Here is a 20,197-nt window from a genome sequence, read left to right as displayed (position 1 = left end):
TCCGTTCCATAAGTCGAAACCTTAAAACTCTTGACCCAAGCTCTTCGCCAGCTCTTGCCACGTTAACTTCTAATGTTACCTTGAACCGGATTGATTCCGTTAATAGTTGTCCATGCATTTTCTTCCTTAGAAATCATAGGGTGTGATGTGCATTCGATACTTGATGTTATAGAAAGTTTTTGTTGCATAAAAGATTGTAAAAACATCTCCCAATAGCTACCACTAACCCTAGAGACGAAATGACAGTTTTCGGGAAAACCGAAATTTTGCTCCAGGTACGCTATTAGCGAAATCCTTTGGAGTAATTTCGCTATTAGCGAAATTTTCGCTATTGACTTGCTTCCTTTAACACAGTTTTCTAAAAATCATATTTTTCATAAAATCTTATTTCCTCAAGTATCCCAATGCACATCATTCATTCATTCCTATCTTCGTGAAATATTTTATAACACATGCATGGCAAACATTAACATCAATCGATTCAATTCACGGCACATTAGAAACTGATATCTTGTCGTCCTAGCACTTAACATAAACTTCCACATAAGACTTCAACTTCATTCACTACAACGACTTAACTTATTTCTCACTGAATCATATAAATCTTTGTTCTCATATCTCAATCCCTGAGAGCTTACTAATTCCATCAACATGTGTCGACTTATCCTTCAATTGTAGTCTCACACTTACGTTCCAGAATATATATATATATATATATATATATATATCCAACTTCTTCACTTACGGATACTTAAAGTATCACTAACATCATACTCGAATTTGTCGGAACGTTCTTTCTTAACATGCCTTACATTCCCGGAGGATTCACACTTGTGCTTGCTTAGTTCACCGACCACCTTTTGGCACGATCAAACTCTTACTAATATTTATCCGAGTTCACACTTTCCAGTGCATCTCCATCACATACTTCGTTCCTCCTGGGTCCTATTCAGCTCTCAGGCATCCATTCCAATCGTCGAATGCTAAATTGAGTTGATCAGGCTCAACTAACAACAACAATTAGAACTTTTACCTGGAACCCAATGGTCCCACTACCTTAGTTGTAATCTAATGACCCAAGGCACGATCTGAATCGACCTGCTCTGATACCAATTGTAACACCCATACCAGACGTATCTAGAAAGTCTGGCACGTGCGTTAATATTAGTACTGGATACATTAAAATATACAACAATTAAAAACTTCGAATGAATAATATTTACATCAAGTTACGTTCGTATAAATAATAATACAACACAACTCATCCATACATAAAATACATCCTTGATGTCCATAACGTCCTGCAGCTTTACGAACGAACCCCTGAAGTAATATCCATCCGGCACCGAACATGCATAAACATCATGCTTATCTGAAACAAATAAGGATTGGGATGAGACATAATGTCTCAGTGAGTTCCCCTAATTCCTAGGCTATAGGTAACCTCAAGGGGAAACCTACGGTCACCACGTGTCTACATTACAACCTGACGGTTGATTATACGTGTGTGGGGACTTGCATACTTAGACGGTAGTGCATACTAGAGCCGTCATAGTCTTATCTTAACTTGTTATAGGCTTCACATCCTATATGTGTCATGGCGGTCAAAGGGGAATCTAAAACCGCATTGCCAAGAATACGCTCTATGTATCGAGGCCTAACATAACATAATCATGGCACGATTCTAAACCGGACGATTAGGGGAAACCTAAGATCGTCATCAGTATCCTATTCTTAACTTGCTCTTGCCTTGTAGCATCTAATGCTCTTGCTCTTAACTTAATCATGAACATAAACATAAACATAACATAATCATATCGTGCATAAACGTATCTAAGTTCATTCATAAGGTTAGCGTTGAACAAACAAACATTATCTTGATTCATTTTACGGATAGTCCCGGGTGGAGTAACCCCGAGATCAATCCCATACATGACCGATGTACGTACATCGGACTCCCTCGGTGTCGTGTGGGTCCCTTGCGGCTTAAACCGTTCCCCTTAGGTCGAGAAGCTCCCGTATCCCCCTGGCGTGGATAACAAGAGACACGAGCACCTACGTCTTGTTACTCAGTGACATGCGGGTCCCTTACGGCTTGAATCGTTCTCATAATGAAAACCCCTTGTATCCCCCTGTAATATCCCGCCTGCTAGTATCGGAATATTACCCGTCAATCATGCCAGAGGAAATAATTCATGGAGAGTGGTTAATAGTCAATATTTTATAACATGTCAGCATAACACGGGAAAAGTAACAGAGTCGTATTTAACACGCTTGAGGCAAGGGCAAAATGGTAATTGCATGTGGAAAGGATATTTATTTGGAATTGGACCAAAAATATCTCATTTTTCATTCTCTTTCTCTCTCTAGGTTTTGGGTTGGTTTTGCTCTCCCTTCTCTCTTCTTTCTCACGCCCCCTTTTCCTCTTTCTCTCCATCAAATCTTCTTCCTCTCCATGGAAAGTGAAATGGTATTTCTCCCTCATGGTCTCTTGAATTTGTATAAGTTTGGTTAAGGTTTGATTTCTCTTGTCCATCTCCTATGAAGTTCATCCCATCTCTTCTCCTTTGAAGAAATTCTTCCAAGTTTGTTAGATGTGAACCAAGCAAGAAGCAATTAATGGTTTTGGTTTTGAGGCTTGAAGGTTATGTTGGAATCTAGGGTTTGGTTTTGGTCAAGACCTAGGGTTTGTAATTGGGAAAGAGGAAGCTTGAGCTAGTAAAGGATCGTGATGTTTTGTTGCAAGAAAGGATGGCAAGATTTTGTGTTATGAGCCAAGAATGAAAGTGGATCAAGCTAGGGTTTTGGGCTTGTATAAGCTTGGGATTTGATGATGCTTCAAGAACTTGATTAGGTGAGTTCCATAGATAGTTTTCCTACCCTTTGGGATCATGTTTATGCCATGTTAGATTATTATGAAAGCTATGAAAATTCTAGGGTTTATGTATTATGTTAGTAGCCCTTTTCTTGTCATGCTTGCTAAACATGTTAATACTTGCTATATGAGTGTTTTATAAGTATCCTATGATCAAATATGTACCGATATGCTTAGAGACACTTGGTTTGAGGTTTTTGGGTCAAAAACACCATTTTTAGGGGTTCTGGACTGTCACAACTCGCCATGGCGAGTAGGTACTCGCCTCCCCAGCAATGTTGCTCGCTATGGCGAGCAAGTGGTGCCTTATGGTGCTGCTTGCTCGTTCTGGCAGATTCGGTGTTTTTCATTCCGGATCTTTTGTGCAGTCTTTTATAAAAGTAAACCCCTCAAACCAAGGTCCTAAATGATGATCAATGAAAGCAAGATTTTTATGATAAAGAGGCAAGTATTAATCATGGTAGTAAGGCAAGGCATGCGAGAGAATTATGTCATGATTTGGGTAGCAAGATAATCTTTAAGGAAAGGGAAGAACTAGAGCCTCGGTATAGTTATCGAGAACTAGAATAGTTAGAAAGAAATAGAATGTCATGCATTAGTAATATGCTTGATAAGACGCGAGGTAATGTGAGTGTTATCTTCGCATAGAATCTAGTGTCATACGAGTATGGCAAGACGTGAATCGATTTCGTATCCATTCACAAAGTAAGTTAAGCAAGCATATAAGTTTACCTCTAGTGGGATCGTTTAGGGATCCGAGGTATAAGAGATAGTATGTATAGATTTAATCTTCATACATGCATAAGACAAAGACTTACAAGAAAGAAAGAGTGTCATGTCTCTTGTTATCCAAATTGGATTCAAGGGGTTCCCCAAGGGGAATGGTTAAGCCGCAAGGGAGCCGCATTTCACTAAGTTAAGGTGTCGTGTCTTTTGTATACCTTCCAAGGTTGGGTACAAAAGGTTCTCCAAGGGGAATGGGGTAAGCCGTAAGGGACCCGCACGTTCACTAAGGGAGTCCGGTGCGCTATTGCAAAGCATTTTCACCGGTAGTAAGGGATTAACTTCCGGGGTTACTCCACTCGGGACTAATCCGTAAAATGAACTCAGATAAGTTGTTTGTTACACGCTAACATAATCAATGAAGCTGACTTTGCATATTTATTATACATGTATATGTTATGTCATAGAGCCTTGACATAGATTGTCAAGAACAAGTAGAGACTTGGCGTAGATCGTCAAGAAGTAGCAAGTTAGCAAGAGTCACTTTTGTGATAAGAGATGATATGTTGTAGATACAACATATTAAGCAAGTAACACAAGTATATAAAGATATGCCGATGACGATCTTAGGTTTCCCCTAATCGTCCGGTTTAGATTCGTGTCAAGATATATATATATATATATATATATATATATATATATATATATATATATATATATATATATATATATGAGAGCCATGATGCACAGAGCGTATCTTAGCATTGCGGTTTTAGATTTCCCCTAACCGCCATGACACGTATTGAAGAGAAGCCTATAACAAGTTAAGAATATTATGACAGCCCTAGTATGCACGACCGTCTAAGAAAGCAAGTCCCCACACACGTATAATCAACCGGCAGGTTGTATTGTAGACACGTGGTGACCGTAGGTTTCCCCCGTGGTTGCCTATAGCCTAGGATTAGGTGGAACTCACTGAGACATTATGTCTCATCCCAATCCTTATTTGTTTCAGATATCAGGATGGTTAGCAAGCTAGTAGCCGGATGGATGTTACAGCAAGTGTTCGTTCGTACCAGCTACAGCATGATATGGATGGTCAAGGATGCATTTATCATATTTTTGAAAAGTTGAGTTGTAATCTTATTGTACGAACGCAATTGTTGTATACGATATTCATTTGATGTTTTTTTTGTTGTAAAATTTAATGTATCCAGTACTAAACTAATGCACATGCTAGACTTTCTAGATACGTCTAGTATGGGTGTTACAATTGGTATCAGAGCAGGTCGATTCAGACCGTGCCTTGGGTCATTAAGTTACAACAAAGGTAGTGGGACCATTGGGTTCCGGGTAAATGTTCTAGTTGTTGATGTTAGTTGAGCCTGATCAACTCAATTTAACATTAGACGATTAGAACGGATGCCTGAGAGCTGAATAGGACCTAGGAGGAACGAAGTTTATGATGAAGATGCACTTGAAAGTGTAAGAATAGAAGTAAGAACTCGGAATGAGTGCTAGTAAGAGTTTGTTTGTGCCAGAAGGTGGCCGATGAACTAAGTAAGTAGAAGTATGAATATTTCGGGAATGTAAGGTAATGAAGAGAAGGAGCGTTCCGACGGCGTTCGATAAGATGTGGAAGATACTTCGTATACCGTAAGTAAGAGTTTGGAAATGTCTAAGTATGATCTGAAGTTTCAGTAAAGATTTGTTGTTGGAACAGACTTATTTTAGAAGAAGTATTTGTATTCCAGAACGTCAGCACAAGGCTTTAAGATAAGGAGAAGTCGACGTATGTTGATGGAGTTAGTAAGCTCTCAAGAAGTCGTTATGTGATAAAATTAAGATTCTGTATGCTCAGAGTGGAGATGGTTCTAGTGTTTAGAAGATTGTGTTAAGAAACACGAAGAGAGGGAAGCTACTCGTAGCGGAAGAAGCTAAGAATTTAAGCGAGAATTTTATGTCATCAGGACTGATGCATTAATTTCCAACGTACCGAACATTGTAACGAAGTAGGTTGACGCTTGCCATGCATAGATGATAAAGTATTTTATGAAGGTAGGAGTGACTGATGTGCATTGGATTACTTGAGAAATGATAATTGTATGTAAAGTATTTTTTCCAGAGAATTGAACTGAAGAAACTCCCCAATAGCAAACCTGGAATGAGATTTCCTATTTCCCGAAAACCGTAAATTCATCTCCAGGGTTTCGTTGACTATTGGAGGGTTGTTTTCATAATATTTTTCATGCAACGAAAACCTTTTTATGATATCAAGTAACAAATGCATATCACATTCTAAGGTTACATAGGAAAAGGCATGGGCAACCATTAACAAAATCGGTTCAGTTTAAGGTAACTTGGGAAGTTAATGTATCAAGAGTTAAAAATGAGCTTAGCCTAAGAGTTTAAAGGTTTCGGTACGTGGAATGGACATCACGGATGAGAAAGCTTGAAGCAAGATGTTAAGTGGTGTGAAATCACAAGGTTCACGTTTTTGTGAAACTAAGAGTATTCCTCGAATCTATGTTTTGTTTGATTGACTTGCTAAGGCTCGTTACGATGTTAAAACGTAAAGTTTATATGATTTTAGAAAGATATATGCATATGGGTGATTGAAGTTGACATTTTCAAAATTTAAAATAAATGTTGAAGGTACCGATTTGTTATGACTCGCGTAGAGTGGGGCTAAACTCACTAGAACCAAGATTCGACGACACACACGTGTTATCAACTCGTTCTGTGATTTTAGAGTAACAAATGGGGCCTAGGTTCAGTACATGTTTATATAGTGAGGAGTCGTCAACGTCCATGACCCATGTGCTAGTTTATAAAATTTTCGTTAGAAGAAGGATTAATGAGCAAGCATAAGAATGATTAAGCAAAATATAGTATGCGAGAATACTAAGATACAATGATAGATATTTAAGAAAGGTATGTCAAAGTGCAAGATGAGTCTACTAAGGGAATTTAAGGTTCGTACGGAAACAAGTTTAAGTATGATATGTATATATCAAGAGAAGAATCCAACTAGCAAGAACGTGAAGTCTATTTCTGAGTAAAGTAATATGAGTATACGATAAATTGATCGTGAGTTTAATCTTGCAAACAAAGGGTAGAGCAAGGTTGCAGAGTTGATTTCAACATAGAAAGTTTTGAGAAGAGTTCAAGAAGTTAGTAATGTATTGATAGAAGAAGGGCAAATTATATTCGTCTCAGCAGATTAGAGTATTGGTTGAAGCCAACCGGTGGGAATCAGAGTAGCGCGACGGAAGTTAATTAGTAAAATTGTTGACAATAACTATGGAATTTAGTGGTAAGAATCTTCGCGAAGAATGTTCAAGTTGGTAATACAGTTTTAGTAAAGAAAGTACTACGAGACGAGCGAGAGGAACTCTCATTATGATAAGTAAGTATTGATGCTTCTACCGTCAGTGATGAGTAAGGTAAAAGTTTAAAGGATGTATCTTCACTTAAGCAAGACAAGAAAGACTAGAGTTACCACAGATGAAGTAATCGGATTGCCGATTGATGAGGTTGAATGTGTTGAGGAGCTATTGGTTAGTCAGGAAAGGTTATGAGCTACCATAAGAGAATACAGTTCACGAGTTATGCACGAAGAAGTACATGCCCTCATATACCCTACTTGTTAAGTGATAACGATACTTGCCAGAATAAAGTTAAATTTTGATTCTGTGACTTTTAAAGTTAAGATTGGTATTAAGGAACTTGGGAACGAGGTTTGTTTTAAAACATGACATTGTACATTGTTGAAACTGAGAAGGCATGTCGTAAGCGAGTAAGTTCACTTAGGGCGTGCAGACTTCAGGGCCAACTTGTCATAGGCAAGTTTGGGACGAGTTGTAAAACCTTTTTCATAATATAGAGACTCGTCCTGAGGTTCTGCGGTATCATTACAAACTCGGTTTCAAAATGAGATTTTCTTTTAGTTAAATAAATGTTCGTTCCAAAAACCTATGTACCAAGGTTTAGAAATTTTTAGAAGCAAAATGCCAAAAACAGTATCGTTATTAACTAACAAGAAGCGGTACTTAAAGGAATGAGAATACTATGGAGATAAGATTTTAAGAGGAAACGGCAAGTCCTTATGATATCAATATCGTATGAGATTTATGGATTTTTGCTTAAAGAGTTCAAGTGTAAGTGCATAAGGGATTTAGTAGAAGATTTTAAGAGTATTTAATCCCCAAGACTGGTAAATAGATTGTCAGATGAATCGACGTAATGGATTTCGCTTTTCATGTCAAGTTAGAAAGGTTTATGAAGAGCTTGAAAGAGTTAAGAGATTTGTATAATCATCAAGATAAGTGACATAAGTAAGAGTTATAAATCGCAAGATGCAGTAAGAAAGATTATGTATGCATAGTAAGATGTATGCATGATAAGATGTTTCTGATATAAGAAAGCACTGCAGGGCAAACCTGGATTCTGGTAGGACCCTAGTATAAAGGCAAATCCTGAGTGTTTAGGTTCGTGAAAGGTTAATTATGTGAATGGTTATGCTATACAGATGAGATATGGAATTGAGGCAACTAGTCCGCATGTAGCCAAAACGTGTGTCAAACACAATGTTCTGAGATAGATCTATGATTTTGAGAAAGATATTAGATGGAGGAGATCATATTCGTTTATGCGAATAAAGAAAAAGGATGAGCTATATGCTTCGAACCCTTTTGGAGTGAGTACGAACGGACTTTGTTTAACTAAACACCGAAGAAGACGAGTTAATGTCAGAGATTGGTATATGGTTTCTAAATTTCGAGGACGAAATTTTTTAAGGGGGGTAGAATGTAATATACCGCCTGCTAGTATCGGAATATTACCCGTCAATCATGCCAGAGGAAATAATTCATGGAGAGTGGTTAATAGTCAATATTTTATGACATGTCAGCATAACACGGGAAAAGTAACAGAGTCGTATTTAACACGCTTGAGGCAAGGGCAAAATGGTAATTGCATGTGGAAAGGATATTTATTTGGAATTGGACCAAAAATATCTCATTTTTAATTCTCTTTCTCTCTCTAGGTTTTGGGTTGGTTTTGCTCTCCCTTCTCTCTTCTTTCTCACGCCCCCTTTTCCTCTTTCTCTCCATCAAATCTTCTTCCTCTCCATGGCAAGTGAAATGGTATTGCTCCCTCATGGTCTCTTGAACTTGTATAAGTTTGGTTAAGGTTTGATTTCTCTTGTCCACCTCCTATGAAGTTCATCCCATCTCTTCTCCTTTGAAGAAATTCTTCCAAGTTTGTTAGATGTGAACCAAGCAAGAAGCAATTAATGGTTTTGGTTTTGAGGCTTGAAGGTTATGTTGGAATCTAGGGTTTGGTTTTGGTCAAGAACTAGGGTTTGTAATTGGGAAAGAGGAAGCTTGAGCTAGTAAAGGATCATGATGTTTTGTTGCAAGAAAGGATGGCAAGATTTTGTGTTATGAGCCAAGAATGAAAGTGGATCAAGCTAGGGTTTTGGGCTTGTATAAGCTTGGGATTTGATGATGCTTCAAGAACTTGATTAGGTGAGTTCCATAGATAGTTTTCCTACCCTTTGGGATCATGTTTATGCCATGTTAGATTATTATGAAAGCTATGAAAATTCTAGGGTTTATGTATTATGTTAGTAGCCCTTTTCTTGTCATGCTTGCTAAACATGTTAATACTTGCTATATGAGTGTTTTATAAGTATCCTATGATCAAATATGTACCGATATGCTTAGAGACACTTGGTTTGAGGTTTTTGGGTCAAAAACACCATTTTTAGGGGTTCTGGACTGTCACAACTCGCCACGGCGAGCTATTGCTCGCCACAGCAAGCAGAAGCAGCAGAACACATGATCTGCTCGCCTCCTACTCGCCATGGCGAGTAGGTACTCGCCTCCCCAGCAATGTTGCTCGCTATGGCGAGCAAGTGGTGCCTTCTGGTGCTGCTTGCTCGTTCTGGCAGATTCGGTGTTTTTCATTCCGGATCTTTTGTGCAGTCTTTTATAAAAGTAAACCCCTCAAACCAAGGTCCTAAATGATGATCAATGAAAGCAAGATTTTTATGATAAAGAGGCAAGTATTAATCATGGTAGTAAGGCAAGGCATGCGAGAGAATTATGTCATGATTTGGGTAGCAAGATAATCTTTAAGGAAAGGGAAGAACTAGAGCCTCGGTATAGTTATCGAGAACTAGAATAGTTAGAAAGAAATAGAATGTCATGCATTAGTAATATGCTTGATAAGACGCGAGGTAATGTGAGTGTTATCTTCGCATAGAAGCTAGTGTCATACGAGTATGGCAAGACGTGAATCGATTTCGTATCCCTTCACAAAGTAAGTTAAGCAAGCATATAAGTTTACCTCTAGTGGGATCGTTTAGGGATCCGAGGTATAAGAGATAGTATGTATAGATTTAATCTTCATACATGCATAAGACAAAGACTTACAAGAAAGAAAGAGTGTCATGTCTCTTGTTATCCAAATTGGATTCAAGGGGTTCCCCAAGGGGAATGGTTAAGCCGCAAGGGAGCCGCATTTCACTAAGTTAAGGTGTCGTGTCTTTTGTATACCTTCCAAGGTTGGGTACAAAAGGTTCTCCAAGGGGAATGGGGTAAGCCGTAAGGGACCCGCACGTTCACTAAGGGAGTCCGGTGCGCTATTGCAAAGCATTTTCACCGGTAGTAAGGGATTAACTTCCGGGGTTACTCCACTCGGGACTAATCCGTAAAATGAACTCAGATAAGTTGTTTGTTACACGCTAACATAATCAATGAAGCTGACTTTGCATATTTATTATACATGTATATGTTATGTCATAGAGCCTTGACATAGATTGTCAAGAACAAGTAGAGACTTGGCGTAGATCGTCAAGAAGTAGCAAGTTAGCAAGAGTCACTTTTGTGATAAGAGATGATATGTTGTAGATACAACATATTAAGCAAGTAACACAAGTATATAAAGATATGCCGATGACGATCTTAGGTTTCCCCTAATCGTCCGGTTTAGATTCGTGTCAAGATATATATATATATATATATGAGAGCCATGATGCACAGAGCGTATCTTGGCATTGCGGTTTTAGATTTCCCCTAACCGCCATGACACGTATTGAAGAGAAGCCTATAACAAGTTAAGAATATTATGACGGCCCTAGTATGCACGACCGTCTAAGAAAGCAAGTCCCCACACACGTATAATCAACCGGCAGGTTGTATTGTAGACACGTGGTGACCGTAGGTTTCCCCCGTGGTTGCCTATAGCCTAGGATTAGGTGGAACTCACTGAGACATTATGTCTCATCCCAATCCTTATTTGTTTCAGATATCAGGATGGTTAGCAAGCTAGTAGCCGGATGGATGTTACAACAAGTGTTCGTTCGTACCAGCTACAACATGATATGGATGGTCAAGGATGCATTTATCATATTTTTGAAAAGTTGAGTTGTAATCTTATTGTACGAACGCAATTGTTGTATACGATATTCATTCGAAGTTTTTTTTTGTTGTAAAATTTAATGTATCCAGTACTAAACTAATGCACATGCTAGACTTTCTAGATACGTCTAGTATGGGTGTTACACCCCCTGATGTGGATATCAAGAGACATGTCACCTACACTTATTAGTCATGGTCTTGTCGTGCATATAAGTTAAACATAATCATACATACATGTTTACCTCGGAACCTTGATCGATCCGATTATCGGTAACCTATACTTGTTCATAAACATACCTAATCATGGTGAATAGATCAACTAGTCAATCCACGGCTCACATACTTGCTAAGGCATGCTAGATCATATGCGAAGAGAATACACTTCGCGTCTTATCATTCTAGGGATCCATATCTTATATTTGCCTTACTTGTCACATGCTATCTTCTAGTTCTCGACTAGCTAAGCCGAGGCTCTACATACCTTCCCTTTCTTAGTTCATTACTACCCCATCATGCTTAAACTCTCCTGAGCCATCCTTGTGATACATGCTAAGATTTCCACGATTAATGATGCAAGGATCAATTGACGATGTGTGCAAATTTCCAATAATTTCTAAGGACCGAAAATGCCATAAATCCAAGTTTCGAGCCATTTATAAATTCTATGTTTTGATAAAGCCAAACTTGTTCCAGTAGAAAAATAAGTAAAAACAGTGAAAGAACACTTCGAAACGATCGCTACGGACCCCCACGCGACTGCCCCCAAGCACCCGAGCGCAGAACAACGCGAACGTTGTCCTGTCTGGGGCGCCTAGCGCCAGAGGGAGGGCGCCTAGCGCTGGGCTCTCTGACTTTGGGCGCCTAGCGCCCTTGTTCAGGCGCAGCGCTGCGAATTCTGCGTTTTCGGTGATTTCGGTTGCGGGTTTTCGCCATTTTCGACCCAAAACTCGTCCAATTTGACCCTGTAATGCACCAAACACATCCAACAACTTGTATAGACTTAATTAAACATATATCATGGCAAATTTTAACATATAATCAACTAGGATTGGCTTAGGGTACTAAAGTTTCATAAAAACTAAACTAACATAAATCATGATTTTCTACAAGATTAATCAATCCCAAAGGTGGGTAATCTATCTATGGAACTCACCTAATCATGTTTGCTTGCTTTACTTCAATACCTAGCTTCAAACCCTAGCTTTGCTTCATTCCTTGATTTCTTGTTCTTTCCCACCAAACCATGCTTTGATCCTTTCCTTTGCTTGTTTCTTACTTGCTAAGCCATGCTTAATCATGCTTGATCATGATTTGGAAGAAGTTTGGTTGATTAGAGAAGAGAGGGAGGGCGCATGATTGAGAGAAGGAGGAGAGAACTCTTTCTCTCAAAACCTAGAGAGAGAAAGAGGAAGAAATTGTGAGGTTTTACTTAAATGCCCTTCGTCTCAGTCGTGTTTACCTGACCCTGATACATAACTCATGCTTAACTGATATTACTTATAAATATCTTCCGTCATACTTAACTTTCTTCATCATAATCACTTTCCACGAATCTTAGTCCTCTGATACATTTAACAGATGAATTTTCCATTAGCTGACGAGCGGGATGTTACACTTACACGAAGTTAAAATATTACTGAATCTAGTATTGCTTTTAAGATTTTCTTCTTACATTCAATAATTTTTCATAAAAGTTTTTGTAAAAACAGTTTATCGAGTCACAAGTTAGTTCTATCAGTTGCCACAATCATGCTTTTAGGTGGAATTTATCTCCAAAAAATTATATACAATTGTAGAACTTGATATATATACAAAAGCGAAAAGGAGATACCAACATTTAGTTATATATATATATATATAGTTCTTTAAAATCCTTCTCCATCTTCTTATTCTTCTTCTTCTTCTTCTTCTTCTTAAAGTTTCTTTTTAACCAAGAAAGTCTACATGAACAATCAAAACGATTAATTTGTTAATTAAAACACCTACAATGAAAAACAACATGAAAAGAACAGAGTGAGAGAACCATTCCAAGCCCAACCCCAAAACTGATGAGGCTTTGAATTAGTTTTTTCCAAAAAAAAAATTCGTAACAAATCAAAAGCTTCGTCAGCCTTGGAGTTGAACGAGGAATAGTTCTCTCTCACTCTATTTTTTCCTTTTGTTTTTCATCATATGAGTTTAAATTCACAAATTAAATGTTTTTATTTTTCTTGGACACATACTTGCTTAAGAAGAAGAAGAAGAAGAAGAAGAAGAAGGCAAGGATCGATTCTGAGAACTATATATAATTAGTTATATGCTTGTATCTCCCTTTCTAACATCTAACTTATGCAAGAATTGAGGTGGGATATATTTTTATGATCATTATGATTATATCGAAAAAGGGACTATGGTCTTAAAATATTATTTATTCCGAAGGGACATAAATTATCAAAGGTACTAGGCTCTTAAGACCATTCTTAATTCCCAAGTGACATTATATCTATAAGGGTATATGGTCTAAAGAACACTCTTAATTTCGAGGGAAAAGAATGAGATGAAAGGAAGAAAACTTCTTCAACACAAATCAAAAAGGGAGAGAGAATAAAATGGTTAATTTCATGGACAAAAAAAAAAAGGAGATGAATGGCAGAATGACTCGTCAACACAAGTCATAGAGGGAGAGAGAAGAAAAGTATTTGAAGTTTCAGAATTCCTTTCAGTGTGCAGAATGCAATATATGTGAGCTCGCTATTTATAGAAGAAATTCACAACTAATATATGAGAAACTTTGGGAACAAGTTAGATCTAGTACAAAAATATCACAAATTCAGTACAATATATATATATATATATATATATATATATATATATATATATATATATCATATTGAGTACAAAAAATATATTTTGAGTACAAAAATATATTATTGAGTGCCAAAATATATGTCTAATCACATACGAAAATATATCAGGATGTGTTCCAAAATATTGTAACAAAATTTGGCGACTATGAAAAACTTTCTAATAATGACTAAATTAATTATTTCATTTAAAATTTCCAAATAATAAAATATATATCAACATCCTTCAAAAAAAAAATATATATCAACATATATTTTTCGAATAATTTAAGGGTTAAATAAGTTTTTAGTCCCTACAAAATCATAAGTTTTTAAGGTTAGTCCCTATGAAATTTCAATGGTAATTTTAGTCCTCCAAAATTTTTAAGTTTGTAAAAATAGTCTCTATTTTGAAAACATTTTACAAAAATTGGATAATTTTAGTCCTCCAAAATAGTCCCTATAAAATGCAAATAGGGACTAAAAGTTAATAAAAAAATTTAGGGAGGGACTAAAAACATATTTAACCCATAATTTAATCTCGACAAATTTCCACTGAATTTATTATTAATTCTGAAAGGAACAAATTGGAACAATAAAAATAGAATTTGAGGTCTTTTAGAAAAAGTTTCTCAAATTTGTTTTGTTCTTTGAGCATATTTGAAAATGAGTGAAGACATATTCTGGTCCAGGGGAAAGTCATCGACAAAAAATAAGATCAATTTTTGTTCTATTTTTTTTTCTATTTTTTTGTTCAAAATGTGGGTGAAATTTATCCCTTAAAATATACACAAACTTTAGCGTAGTAAAAAGAGAGGTCAGACAGGCATGATAGTTCCCTTATTTCCGCTAGTTATTTATAAAAAATGTGCTCCCATTTTACTCGGTAACTCGAGATTTTTTTTTCATATTCCAGAAATTTAGGTTCATCAAACATTATTGCTTATGTGACTCATGAAATTTTACAAAATAAATCATGGGAATGCTTCGGTCATGATAAATAAATTCATATGATATATTAATAAATTAATAACAAGAATTCATCAGCTTATTAATACAAAATAAATAACAATCTATTATGAAACCAACTTGTGTTAAAGGTACTCAATCACGAAGTTAAAATATTACTGAATCTAGTGTTGCTTTTAAGATTTTCTTCTTACATTCAGTAATTTTTCATAAAAGTTTTTGTAAAAACAGTTTATCGAGTCACAAGTTAGTTCTATCAGTTGCCACAATCATGCTTTTAGGTGGAATTTATCTACAAGAAGTTATATACAATTGTAGAACTTGATATATATACAAAAGCGAAAAGGAGATACCAATATTTAGTTTTATATATATATATATATATATATATATATATATATATATATATATATATATATATATATATAGTTCTTTAAAATCCTTCTCCATCTTCTTATTCTTCTTCTTCTTCTTCTTAAAGTTTCTTTTTAACCAAGAAAGTCTACATGAACAATCAAAACGATTAATTTGTTAATTAAAACACCTACAATGAAAAACAACAGGAAAAGAACAGAGTGAGAGAACCATTCCAAGCCCAACCCCAAAACTGATGAGGCTTTGAATTAGATTTTTCCAAAAAAAAATTTCGTAACAAATCAAAAGCTTCGTCAGCCTTGGAATTGAACGAGGAATAGTTCTCTCTCACTCTATTTTTTCCTTTTGTTTTTCATCATAGGAGTTTAACTTCACAAATTAAATGTTTTTATTTATCTTGGAAACATACTTGCTTAAGAAGAAGAAGAAGAAGAAGGCAAGGATCAATTCTGAGAACTATATATAATTAGTTATATGCTTGTATCTCCCTTTCTAACATCTAAGTTATGCAAGAATTGAGGTGGAATATATTTTTATGATCATTATGATTATATCGAAAAAGGGACTATGGTCTTAAAATATTATTTATTCCGAAGGGACATAAATTATCAAAGGTACTAGGCTCTTAAGACCATTCTTAATTCCCAAGTGACATTATAGGAGTTTAAATTCACAAATTAAATGTTTTTATTTTTCTTGGACACATACTTGCTTAAGAAGAAGAAGAAGGCAAGGATCGATTCTGGGAACTATATATAATTAGTTATATGCTTGTATCTCCCTTTCTAACATCTAACTTATGCAAGAATTGAGGTGGAATATATTTTTATGATCATTATGATTATATCGAAAAAGGGACTATGGTCTTAAAATATTATTTATTCCAAAGGGACATAAATTATCAAAGGTACTAGGCTCTTAAGACCATTCTTAATTCCCAAGTGACATTATATCTATAAGGGTATATGGTCTAAAGAACACTCTTAATTTCGATGGAAAAGAATGAGATGAAGGGAAGAAAACTTCTTCAACACAAATCAAAAAGGGAGAGAGAAGAAAATGGTTAATTTCATGGACAAAAAAAAAAGGAGATGAAGGGAAGAATGAGTCGTCAACACAAGTCATAGAGGGAGAGAGAAGAAAAGTATTTGAAGTTTCAGAATTCCTTTCTGTGTGTAGAATGCAATATATGTGAGCTCGCTATTTATAGAAGAAATTCACAACTAATATATGAGAAACTTTGGGAACAAGTTAGATCTAGTACAAAAATATCTCAAATTCAGTACAATATATATATATATCATATTGAGTACAAAAAATATATTTTGAGTACAAAAATATATTATTGAGTGCCAAAATATATGTCTAATCACATACGAAAATATATTAGATTGCATACGAAAATATATCAGGATGTGTTCCAAAATATTGTAACAAAATTTGGCGATTATGAAAAACTTTCTAATAATGACTAAATTAATTATTTCATTTAAAATTTCCAAATAATAAAATATATATCAACATCCTTAAAAAAAAATATATATATCAACATATATTTTTCGAATAATTTAAGGGTTAAATAAGTTTTTAGTCCCTACAAAATCATAAGTTTTTAAGGTTAGTCCCTATGAAATTTCAATGGTAATTTTAGTCCTCCAAAATTTTTAAGTTTGTAAAAATAGTCTCTATTTTGAAAACATTTTACAAAAATTGGATAATTTTACTCCTCCAAAATAGTCCCTATAAAATGAAAATAGGGACTAAAAGTTAATAAAAAAATTTAGGGAGGGACTAAAAACATATTTAACCTATAATTTAATATCGACAAATTTCCACTGAATTTATTATTAATTCTGAAAGGAACAAATGGGAACAATAAGTTTCTCAAATTTGTTTTGTTCTTTGAGCATATTTGAAAATGAGTGAAGACATATTCTGGTCCCAGGGGAAGTCATCGACAAAAAATAAGACCAATTTTTGTTCTATTTTTTTTTCTATTTTTTCTTCAAAATGTGGGTCAAATTTATCCCTTAAAATATACACAAACTTTAGCGTAGTAATAAGAGAGGTCAGACAGTCATGATAGTTCCCTTATTTCCGCTAGTTATTTATAAAAAATGTGCTCCCATTTTACTCGGTTGTAACACCCATACTAAACGTATCTAGAAAGTTTAGGATGAACGTTATTCTTGGTACTGGATACATTAAAATATACAACAATAAAAGTTTTCGAATGAATAATAATTACATCAAGTCCCGTTCGTATAAATAATAATACAATACATCTCATCCATATATAAAAATACATCCTTGATGTCCACAATGTCCTGCAGCTGTACGAACGAACCCTTGAAGTAATATCCATCCGGCTACGAACATGCATAATCCTCCTACTTATCTGAAACAAATAAGGATTGGGATGAGACATAATGTCTCAGTGAGTTCCCCTAAATCCTATGTAACACCCATACTAAACGTATCTAGAAAGTTTAGCATGAACGTTATTCTTGGCACTGGATACATTAAAATATACAACATAAAATTTCTCGAATGAATAATATTTACATCAAGTCACGTTCGTATAAATAATAATACAACACATCTCATCCATACATAAAAATACATCCTTGATGTCCGTGACGTCCTGCAGCGGTACGAACGAACCCTTGAAGTAATATCCATCCGGCTACGAACATGCATAATCAACCTGCTTATTTGAAACAAATAAGGATTGGGATGAGACATAATGTCTCAATGAGTTCCCCTAAATCCTAGGCTATAGGCAACCTCAAGGGAAACCTACGGTCACCACGTGTCTACATTACAACCTGACGGTTGATTATACGTGTGTGGGGACTTGCATACTTAGACGGTAGTGCATACTAGAGCCGTCATAGACATATCTCACTTGTTATAGGCTTCACTTCCTATACATGTCATGGCGGCCGAGGGGGAAACTAGGACCGCATTGCCAAGGATACGCTCTACGTATCAAGGCCTAAGCATAACATGTCATGTCACGAATCTAAACCGGACAATTGGGGAAAACCTAAGATCGTCACCGGTATCATAATCTTTACTTGCTCTATTCCATGTCTTATACGTGTCTTTTAGCATCTAGTGCTCTTTTCCTTGAACATAACTTACATGGAATCATTCTTACATAATGATGGACATAATCATAAACATAACATACATGGTCGTACATAAGTTCATTCATTAAGTTAGCGTTGAACAAACAATCATTATCTTGGTTCATTTTACGGAAAGTCCCGGGTGGAGTAACCCCGAGTACAATCCCATCATGACCGATGTACGTACATCGGACTCCCTCAGTGTCGTGCGATCCCCTTACGGAGCTTTCCCCGTTCCCATCATGAGAACCCCTTGAATCCATACCTTCATGGATTACAAGAGACACAAACACCTACAATCTTAATTACTCAGTACCATGCTATCCCCTTGCAGAGCCTTCCCCGTTCCCATCATGAGAACCCCTTGAATCCATACCTTCATGGATTGCAAGAGACATGGCACCTACTTTACATTCATCATGGTTTGTCATTCATTTAGGTTAAACCTAATCATGCATACATGTTTACCTCGGAACTTTAATCGAACCGATTAGTGGTAAACTCTTACTTGTTCATATACGTACCTAATCATGGTGGAGAGAAACAACCTATCAAACCATGTCTTACATATTAGCTATGTCATCTAGCTCATGTGCAAAGAGATTACACCTCGCGTCATATCATTCTAGGGATTCATATCCTATACTTGTCATACTTATCATTCTTGCTATCTTTCTAGTTCTCGACACTATGTCGAGGCTCTAGTTTTCCCTAGAACACTTAAAAATGGTATTTTTGACCCAAAAACCTCAAACCAAGTGCCTCTAAGTATTTTGAAACATATTTGATCATAGGATACTTATAAAACACTCATATAGCAAGTATTAACATGTTTAGCAAGCATGGCAATAAAAGGGCAACTAAACTTATACTAGAAAACCCTAGAATTCTCATGTTAATTATACAAGGCATAAACATAATCCCAAAGGGTGGGAAACTATCTATGGAACTCACCTCATAGCAAACTTGACAATCCTTCAAGCATTAAGCTCAAGCAACAAAACCCTAGCTTGATTCTCTTGCAACCTTAGCTTAAGCCATTCAATCTTGTTGATTTCTTGCAAGCTAATACTCCTTGATCCTTATCCATGAAGAAACCATTACTTGAACCATCTTTGAGCTTTCCAACAAACAATCCTTAACTTGCCTCCTTGCTTCCAAAGCTCCAAGAATCACAATCCACATTCTAGCTCTTCAACCCAACCTCTAAACATCATCTTTATCATGAAAGACCCACTTCTTAAACAACTTCATGTCTCAATTCCCAACTTACCAAAACCCTAGATTTATGGAGGAGAAGAGAAGTTGAGGAATCAAACAAAATACAAGCTTCCAATAACTTATTAGATCATGAAGTAAACATAACTAGAAGCTTGCCATGAGAGGAAGAAGATTTGGAAGGCTTGATGGAAAGGGAGAAGAGGGAGAGTGGCGTGAGAGATAGAGAGAAGGAAGAGGAAAATGTTTTCCAACAATGAAGAGAGAGAAGTGGGTAAGGGAAATGAGATATTTTTGGGTAAAACCAAATAAATATCCTTCCCACATGAAATTACCATTTTACCCTTGGCTTAAGCGTGTTTAAAACTACACTGATACTTTATCCGTATTATGCTGACATGTCATAAATTATTTCCCATAACTTACTTTTTCCATGAATTTAATTCCTCTGGCACGATCACGGGAAATATACCGTCACTGACAGGCGGGATATTACATTCTACCCCCCTTAAAAAATTTCGTCCTCGAAATTTAGAGATCACCCACCGATCTTCATGACAAAAACTTACCATCTATGGTCTGATCCATACATCTTCTATTCATACATATTCATAAGGTTCGTCGTATCATGTCCTCATCTTGTTTCTTAGTCCA

At 36.0% G+C, this 20,197-nt stretch overlaps 1 long non-coding RNA gene across 1 annotated transcript; it reads right to left on the bottom strand.

Moving 5' to 3' along the window:
- Window positions 1-1,175: 1,175 nt before the first annotated feature.
- On the bottom strand, window positions 1,176-12,414 carry LOC146922192 (uncharacterized). Its single transcript, XR_015012397.1, has 2 exons — window positions 12,179-12,414; window positions 1,176-1,372 (listed from the first exon to the last, which is right to left on the bottom strand). It is a non-coding gene; the product is annotated as an uncharacterized LOC146922192 (long non-coding RNA).
- Window positions 12,415-20,197: the final 7,783 nt, after the last annotated feature.

The sequence above is a fragment of the Medicago sativa genome, chromosome 5 (assembly GCF_051527215.1).
Source record: "Medicago sativa cultivar Bolivia chromosome 5, Bolivia_mono, whole genome shotgun sequence".
Taxonomy (NCBI): domain Eukaryota; kingdom Viridiplantae; phylum Streptophyta; class Magnoliopsida; order Fabales; family Fabaceae; genus Medicago; species Medicago sativa.
This window is presented reverse-complemented; position numbering and strand designations above follow the sequence as displayed.